Source organism: Mauremys mutica, chromosome 1, assembly GCF_020497125.1.
Source record: "Mauremys mutica isolate MM-2020 ecotype Southern chromosome 1, ASM2049712v1, whole genome shotgun sequence".
NCBI classification, from domain to species: domain Eukaryota; kingdom Metazoa; phylum Chordata; order Testudines; family Geoemydidae; genus Mauremys; species Mauremys mutica.
In genome coordinates this window covers 130078204-130087540 of record NC_059072.1, presented here as the reverse complement: position 1 = coordinate 130087540, position 9337 = coordinate 130078204, and positions in this window count along the sequence as shown.

Here is a 9337-nt window from a genome sequence, read left to right as displayed (position 1 = left end):
CCCCCACTCCACCCCTTCCATGAGGCCCCGCCTCTTCCCACCCCTTCCCTGAAATCTCCACTCCAACTCCGCCCCCTCCCTGCCCCCAGGGGGCACAGGAGGGGTGTGGGGTAGGGCAGGGAGTTGGGGTGTGGGGTGCAGGAGGGATGACGGATGTGGCAGGGGGTCAGGGTGCAGGAGGGGTGCAGCAGGGGCTCAGGGAAGGGGGTTGGGGTGCAGGAGGGGTGTGGGGTGCAGCAGGGGGCTCAGGGCAAGGAGTTGGGTGCAGGAGGGGTGCGGGGTGCAGCAGGGGGATCAGGGCAGGGGGTCAGGGTACAGGGTATGGTAGGGGGTCGGGGTGCAGGGTGCGGCAAGGGGCTCTCAAGGCAGGGGGTTCGACTGCCAGCCCTGCCCCTGTGCCGCTCTGGGAAGTGGCTGGAACGTGGGGGAGCAGGGGCACAGGGGTGTGTGTGTGTTGCTGTTGCTTCAGGCACTGCCCCCAGCATCTCCCATTGGCCGGGAACGGGGAACCACGGCCAATGGGAGCTGCTGGGATGGTGCCTGAAGCAACATCAACACACACCCCTGCGCCTCTCCTCCCCCAGGTTCTGTCCACTTCCCGGAGCGGCGCGGGGGCAGGGCAGGCAGGCAGGGAGCCTGCCCTGTCCCCAGTGCGCGTCGGGCTGGAGCCAGTGGGGGAGGCGGGTGGGCTGTGAGGAGCTTGCTGGCCGCAGAAAATAACCTCGACATCTAATAACTCAACATCTAATCAAAGAGCATGCACAGGCTTCTGATGGAGTTCACAGCAACAACAGGATTGCTATAAATAAAGAGGACAATGGGAGATAGGCAATCTTCAGTTTCATAACTATTGCTGGTAAATAAGAAAGTTTAAAGGACAGCTATGACTACATCACACAGATCTGTCCAGCTGTCAGAAATGCCTCCTCCAATCAATAGAAATGTCTCAGCAAGCCCGTATATCTTTTGAGTTTAGTAGAAGAAGCTCTAAGCTGTCTCAGCACACTGGGGAACCCAGGCAGCACTGCTGTCCCGGTGCTGAGCTCACACTTCATTCCAGGCCCACTGCACAACCCTGTCCCCTCACTCCCAGCCTTCTTATACCCCCCTCCACACACGCATCTTCATTCACCTCCTGCATAGAGTTGTCACTTCTGAGGTACAAAAACCTGGAACATCCGAAAGGATCCTGAGCCCATACAACTAGACAGCTAGCAGTGTGTACTAAGCATTCTTGCAAATTTCCCAGGATAGCTACCTCAAAATAGGGATGATCCTGGGAAAACCTGGTCAGGTGGCAACCCTACTTTCATGCTTCCACTACATGGCTGTTAACACTCACAGGCACTCAACACATGAACTTTGTGGGAGTGAACAGCCACATTTAGGGGGCATAGCTGTGGGAAGCAATGGTGTGCGGGATGGGATGACAGGGTTTGTAGCATCCAGTTCTTGTTTTTAAGGCTTGTCACAACCATGAAGTCTAGAATCATTTTTTTTAAATGAAAGCCTAGACCCTAGAGCATCCATTTGACAGCCAGTATAATCAACAACAGAAAAATGGGATTATCATCAATAAGGGGAAATAATTCATTTTTAAATTAAAAAAGTAACCTATATCAAATCAGTTCTTAGGCTGTGTGTGAAATTTGGTGCTTGAGATGAGGTTTTTTTGGATGGGATTAAACGAGGTGTACAAAAATAATTTCCTTAGAATAAATTTCTTAAAGCATCCATCTTTAATTTTAACTCAAACTAACAGATTTATGAAGAAAAATTAATTTATCCGAAACAAAGAAGTTGAAAACTTGCTCTAAGTGAACTTCATTGTATGGAGGCAAGACCAGCTTCTTCATGATGCTTAAATCTGCAAATGTGTCATTGTAACATTAGGTAACACCTTAGATCTGTGGTTTTCAAACTGTTTTTCTGGCGACCCAGTTGAACAAAATTGTTGATGCCCACGACCTCTGGGGATGAAGGGTTTGAGATGCAGGAGGGGGCTCCGGGTTTGGGGGTGGCTCAGGGCTGGGGCAGGAGATTGGGGCATGGGGTTGGGGCGTGGGCTTACCTCTGGCGGCTCCTGGTCAGCAGCACAGACGGGGTGCAGAGGCAGGCTTCCTGCCTGTCCTGGCACCATGAACCATGCTGAGCCCCAGAAGCAGCCAACAGCAGGTCCGGCTCCTAGGTGGAGGCGCAAAAGTGGCTCTCGCCCGCAGGCACACCCCCCCAGCTCCTATTGGCTGGTTCCCGGCCAATGGGAGTGCAGAGCCGGTGCTCGGAGTGGGGGCAGCGTGCAGCGCCCCGGGGCCTCCTTACCTAGAAGCCGGACCTGCTGCTGGCCGCTTCCAGGGCGCAGCACGGTATCCGAACAGGTAGGGACTACTAGTTTTTACTGGCCGGCTGCCAGGGTCCCTGGATGCTGAACAGAGTGACCCAATGCCTAGCATTTGTCGCAGCCTGAAGTTTGAAAACCACTGCCTTAGATTATGGTAAATGAAAAACATTATAGAGAGAACAGCATTTCCATTTTATCAGCTCACTTTGTGTACTGCAATCAGTTTATTTTTTTCCACTATTTATATTAAGCTCTTAGCAAGGAATATGGGTGAAAAACATTTTTGGAAAATGTGTTTGTGAAGTGATAAATACAGTCAGAGAGACATGGGAGCAGCAGTAGTGCCTGAAACTACTTCTAACTTTCTTCTTAAGATGGCTGACTAGATTTGAAGTTGACTATGTTCCTTTTAAAAGGACAGTGAGTATTTGTTTGACGTCTTGAATATGGTCTGTGTCAGCAGACTTTGTTAATACGTCATATGTGTTTAATAATAATCCCTATTTGCATATCTCTTTGTGACAGACAATTTACTCATGCACATGCTGTGGAAAGAGCTTAGCTTTTACTGTCTGGGCTAGAAGGAGGCTCCCTTTTAGCTCACTTGCTGGAGCGGCTGTCTAAAGCAGGGGTTCTCATACTGGAAGTTGGGACCCCTCAGGGGGTTGTGAGGTTATTACATGGGGGGTCGCGAGCTGTCAACCTCCACCCCAAACCCCGCTTTGCCTCCAGCATTTATAATGGTGTTAAATATAAATGTTTTTAATGTATAAGGGGGGGGGTCGCACTCAGAGGCTTGCTGTGTGAAAGGGGTCACCAGTAAAAACAGTTTGAGAGCCACTGATCTAAAGCCATGAAGTTCCCAGTGTGAGTCTTTATTGTAGTAAGGAGGTTGTTGGAGGCAGGTGGGGAAGGGGTGTTAATTGGGGTAGCCTTCTCTTTGGAGGAAGCTGATAGTTGGCAGACACAGTATGTATTGTCCAAGGCTGGCTCTGGCCCAAGTGGTAGGTTAATGTAACTAAAAATACAATCTGAAAACATTGCATCTAAATAAGATAGTAAACAGACATTTGACATTTTAACAGTACATGCATGGAAATAAGCTGCATGTTGGCAGTGACCAATATAGTAAGGAAACAGAGTTGAGATTTGAGCTTCTACAAGAAGTGGAACAAGTTATTTTAAAAATTCTTAGTTTCTAAAAACTGCTTGCAGTCTGTCAGATTCATTTTGTTCCAGGTACAAAAGAGAAGCCATTACATAACTTGTATGGATCATTCTTCTATTTCTAAAGTATTTTGAAGCTACACTTGAACACTAGAGGGCAACATCAGTTTATTAAATAAAGTTTAATAAACTGAAAAATGTTAATACTTCAAGAGTGAGAGAGGATTTCCTTTAACCACATTTTAATTGCATAAATAACTTATTCCTCTTAGTAATATGCATTTTTCATACTTAAACTTAATTTATTTTCCTGGACATCAAAAAGAGTAAATGTGTGAGAGACAGAGCAGCTGTTAAAAAAAAAATCCATTATATTTATCTTGTGCTTTTTCATCATAGGTTTTTATGGACTACTTTCTTTTTGCACTGCATGCTCATAAAATATGACATGTTCCATGTTCCCCTTCTTGTTATGAAATTGCCAACCTGTAACACACTTCAACAGACAGGTCAAGCAATGAACAGATCAGGTAGCAGTAGAAGTCGGCGAGAAAGTAAGTTGGGTTTGTCTACAATACATTAATTTTAATATAGGAAAACAATACCAGAGCCATATGAAGAGTTATCAGCCAATATGACATGATATTTTGTGTCCTTCTGGGACTCTTTAGCACATCTCAGGTTATGTTGCAGCACAAAGTCAAAAACTGATTGGCTTGAATCACATGAGAAATGTAGTAATTACCCTAGTCTCTAGGAGTGTTTCATATTATTATTATTTTTTATTATGCAGAACATAAAAAAGACGTGTAAAAAACCCCCATCAAATTATATAGACTGGCACACATAGATGTTGTAGGGTGCCATATAAAAAGGCAAATAGAAAACCTAGTTGTGTGATAACTAATGCAAACAATCATAAAAAGAAAATGACACTCTAGAACTCTGTTTGGGGGCAGGGAAACCACACGTCAAACTATTTGGAGTTCAATATTGTATGTTTTCATAGGCTAGCAAATCAGATGCTTATAATTTCAATATGTCCTTGTGCCAAGTATGAAACCTTGGTACTTTAGCAATATTGCTGTGTAATAAGAAACTTCCAATCACTAACTAAAAAAGAGTGTAGAATGACATGGAAAGGCAATTAGAAAACTCTCAGTTCACTTCCTTTTTCTCTAATCTGTAATTTTGAGTTTGGTGCAAACACCAGATGTCAATGATATGAAGGATTTTCCCCCCGCAACTAGAAAAATTATTGATGGTATTAACACATCAGCGTTCCTGACACTGGTGGTATCTCTTAGAGCATGGAATACAGGCCCTTCAAGCCACTTCTGTGACCCTGACACTGCCAGGTTCATGGATACTTTCTGGTTATTCTTCCTCGCATAAGAATAGTTTTTCTCATCTCCGAGTTTGTAGCCAGTTGCTCTGGGAAAACCGGCACTTCTCGTCTCCCCGAAGGTCAGCACCTACCTTGAAAGGCATGTTCCTCTATATGCAAGTTCATCTGTGTTGCATTCCCCTTGTAGTGTTGATCTCCCACTATATTGTCTTCTGTCTACATTCTTGGAGCATGCCTGAAGTTGTTCTTTCTAGATGCCTCCTTTTTGGCCTTCAGGAAGTCATTGTCTATAGAAAATCTCTAGCTCACGCTTGAGAGAGGAAGTTTTCTATCATATGTAATTCATAAGGATATTAATATGCAGACCATAAATTCAGGTGTAGCCATCCATCACAATGCCCACTACTGTGTTCTTCATTTATTATCTGGATTAAATATTCTTTTCCAGTTTCAGTACATCTATAATGTACTGTGTTATCCTCTGTAAAATAGTATATTGGTTCAGTGAGAAAAAAGATTTTAAGCTAGCAAGTTAAAACCACTTGTTCTGCTTCTCCCTCCTTTAACCTTTTGTGATACCATTGACTTCAGTCGCATTATTCCATATTTACATTGGTGTAAATGAGTCAGGCGCAGTGTGAACATAACAGCAGGATACTTTGATCACCCACTTTTTTTTTCTTTCATTTTATTCATAGAAAATTGACAACTGCATCTGATTGGCAGAAAAAAGTCCCTAAATAGTTATTGCTTAATCTTGTGCACTCAGTATTTCCTTAACATGAAATGAGCAAGAAAATAAAATTTTTGCTGTTCAGCACAAATTCAAGGGGGCTAGATTCTGTAATCCATTTGCTCATGCATAGAGAGACAAGTCCTCCCTGTTAAGGATAGGTACTTTTTAATAAGGCTGGGGTGATTCAGACACTGAGGTACTCTGTTTAACCTGGCTGAAAGATCTGTTGAGATTGGCACAGGAAAGACGTTTGTTATTAGCTGCGTGACTTTAGAGTCATTCCCAGTTTTACTTTGTCTCTACAGTAATTAATGACTGACTGATTTTTAGCAGATTGGGAGTGGTATCCTTAACGTTAGTGAGCAACCAAAGATGCAGTCTGCTTCTATCAACTACAACTCATTCCGGTATGTAATTTTGATATCTGCTACTTCACAGTGGCACCTGATCTTTATGGTGGAGGATCTAGTAGAATGTTGAAGAGTAACAGGGAAAAGGAACAGCTTTTTTCTGGGCCTACTCCAGCTACTCTGTGTTGAGCGAATTCTTTGATGGACACTGTCCAAACTTGTAGATCATGCATTTTGCAGTGTTTTTTAATACCTTCTAACTAACTACTTTCACACTCTCACAAGGTTCTATCTGTTCTGGGGTTAGAGAGGTGTTAGAAGAAGCTTTATTTAGGGCATTCCTGGATTTGGGAAGACATTTGGTGTGTGTTTTGAGTGAGTTTTCCTTGTTGCTCTTTCTAATGGACCTGTTGTTTCCATCTACATCCAGCTCCCATTGACGCTAAATTCTCTTCTTGCATCACGAGTAGTTAAGGATAAGATGGCCCTTTTATTGAAATGGCCATGTGCTGCTCTGTCTTTGTGTATGCATCTTCCGTTTATGTCAGTTGGAGTCCCACATGCAGATAATTCATGGCCCTAAGCCAAGTCCCTCCACTGTGTGTCATAACTTTTCAAAACGATTGCCTTAAGGAGGACATGATTTCTCAATCCAGCAGTGAAATTTTTGGAAGACTCCAAAAACAATCTTCCCAACTGTTTCTGATTAGCCAGCTATGTCAGTGTTTCGCTTGTTTTGTTTCAAGGCATGAAATAAATAGTACAGATGCGTTTTATTTTTTCATACTCCAATAACTCAATCACTGTTTTGGAAAATGTTCAGATTTGTCACATGCTATATGTCGTCCTTATTGAGGACTGTTTGTTTTGGAAAAGGTCAAAAATAATTGGCTGTGAAATATAGTTATAATGGCCAAATCTTGTCTGAACCTGAATTTCTTGTCTCAAATTCAGCTCAGCTGTAAATTTCCCTCCTTGTTCTTTGTATGGAACTCCATATTGCCATCAATTTAAACACTGATTAGGGGGCACATTCACTCCTTTTTTCCTGCACCAGACTCCCATTTACATTGTTGAAAATGAGAGGATAGTCAGCCCAGCGTGAACATACAGCATGATACTTTGATCACACACCTTTTTTTTGTTTGTTTGTTTTATTCATGGAAAATTGACAACTGCATCTCATTGGCAGAAAAAAGTCCCTAAATAGTTATTGCATAATCTTGTGAATATGCCCTTAATTTGTGTTTGGTATTCTTTTTATGGTTTTATCTTGTTTTGAATATTGTACCAAAAGGAGAAGAAGGACTTGGATCACGGGGCTCTAAAAATAGGTCTTCTGAGATGGCTTATATAAGTTATATTTAATGAAACTAGTTAATGGATAATTCACATGTAGGGGACCGGAGGGAAGGCTGTAAGATGCTGAGCACCTTCCACTCCCACTGAAGGGAGCGAAGGGTGTTTTGCCTCTCAATAATTGCGCTCGTAATTTTAATGTCCCAGTGTATTTGCAGCCAAACTCTGGGCCCACTGAAATTAAAGTTCCATTGACTTCAATGAAATCAGTCAATTATTGGCCGTGGTCCACCAACTATGTAGACTCAGACCTCATATGTTTTGTGCTCATTTAAGTATCTATAATGCAATTGTTCAAGAAAGAGACTTATCAGCTGCATAGTAGGTATATAAATATTGTACTGAAACAGACTCATGGCAGTAACTGGGTCTGTAACTACACAGGCTGCCAGTACAACGATCACCCAATCAGGAAGATCAGATATAGAAAAAGGGAGCAAGTACACGCCTTAATTTTTTTTTAACAAAAGCAAATTGGGAGTATATGATATATGTATATGTGAGGGGTAGGCTAGGGCAGTGACGAATAAAATAGATTTTGTGTGACATTTCACTCATACTTCCTTTTCTCCATTAAAGAGGTCTGGGCCTGGGCCTTCCATTGTTTTTTAACATAATCCCATGGAACTTGACACATTTTGGTAAACAAGGTAATGGTTTATTGCCACAATGTGCCATAGGAAGCCCATAGGTTCATTAACAATTCTGGCAATTTAGAGTGCCAAGATTCATAAACCACACATGAATATGTGGCTCTAAATCTCTACCTTTTTTTTTTAACTTTTGGAGCTTTGCTTAAAAAAATGTTTGGGGGAAAAATAGCATTTTAAATGTATTGTTCAAAGAAAAGATCTCTTAATATGCCAAGATTAAACGGGGATTTTGTTCTGTGTAAGCTCTTTTCAGCTCATTCTAAAGGTATTAGATTTTTCACAATTGTAGTAAGGAAAAAATAGTACAAGTTGCATCAACTGCAAAGTCCTGACGCTGGAAAAGGCATTGGAAGGAACTTTACAAGTCAAGGCTATTCAGGCATAACTCAGTCTTTTGAATTACAAGGAGGACTCATGTGACCAAGTACTATTTATGGGCTGGAGGAGAGAGACAGAATGGATGTTCTTGCTGTAATAACTTATTTTTGCTTAAAAAAAGAAAACAGAATCTATTTATTCCAAAACTGAATGCACTAATTCTATATTACTACCTTTACAGCATGGGTGACTCTTATAATTAATACCTTTTGGGGGTCTCTTTTAGTGTCTCCTATGTTATTTGTCTTTGTTTTATCCCCAGCTGTACTTGAACAATCTTCATCAGTGCCCAAGGAAATTATTCAAAGAAACTAATGGACATGGAAAAACAGCAAATGAGTCTTCAACCATATATAATTGCGTCTCCCGCCCTCTCATCTTACAAAGAATGAGTTACAGGCTGTAAAATGGTGGAAATCATTATATACACAATCAGTGCAAACTTAAGGGCCTAGCTTAATTCCTGTTGTAAGCAGTTGTAACTGCCTTTGAAGTCAAAGTGCCAGTTTATACCAAGGCTGAATTTGTGTCTCTAACTTTTTGCTGTCCTCTGCCTACATGTCGGCTTTCCCTTATGGCTTGGAAGAGATGTAGGTTGTTATGGTACACCCTGCACTTAACACTGCTGCCAGTTGAGAGGGGAAAATACAGGCTCAGTTTCCATTTCACTCAGCCTCATAAAGGTCCAAAATTATATCAATTAAACAGGGGTTTTCATTAGTTACACTTGGTTAAGATGTGGGCAACAGTAATTTTGAACTTTATCTTTATTATCGGCATTTTGAGTATGTGCTCTTCAGTATAAACAGGAAAAAAAGTTTTAAGGAATTTGCCTTAATGGAACAAATATGAGGTAGCATATAGCCACAATGTACACACTAGCATTTTATATGCCTAAGATAAACTGGGGACATATGTTTCCTATAAGCTGCCCTTACAGGACCTGGGACACACCAAAATAAATAAAATAAAAACCTATGGTGTTCAGTAGTGGTGGCATCTGGGCAT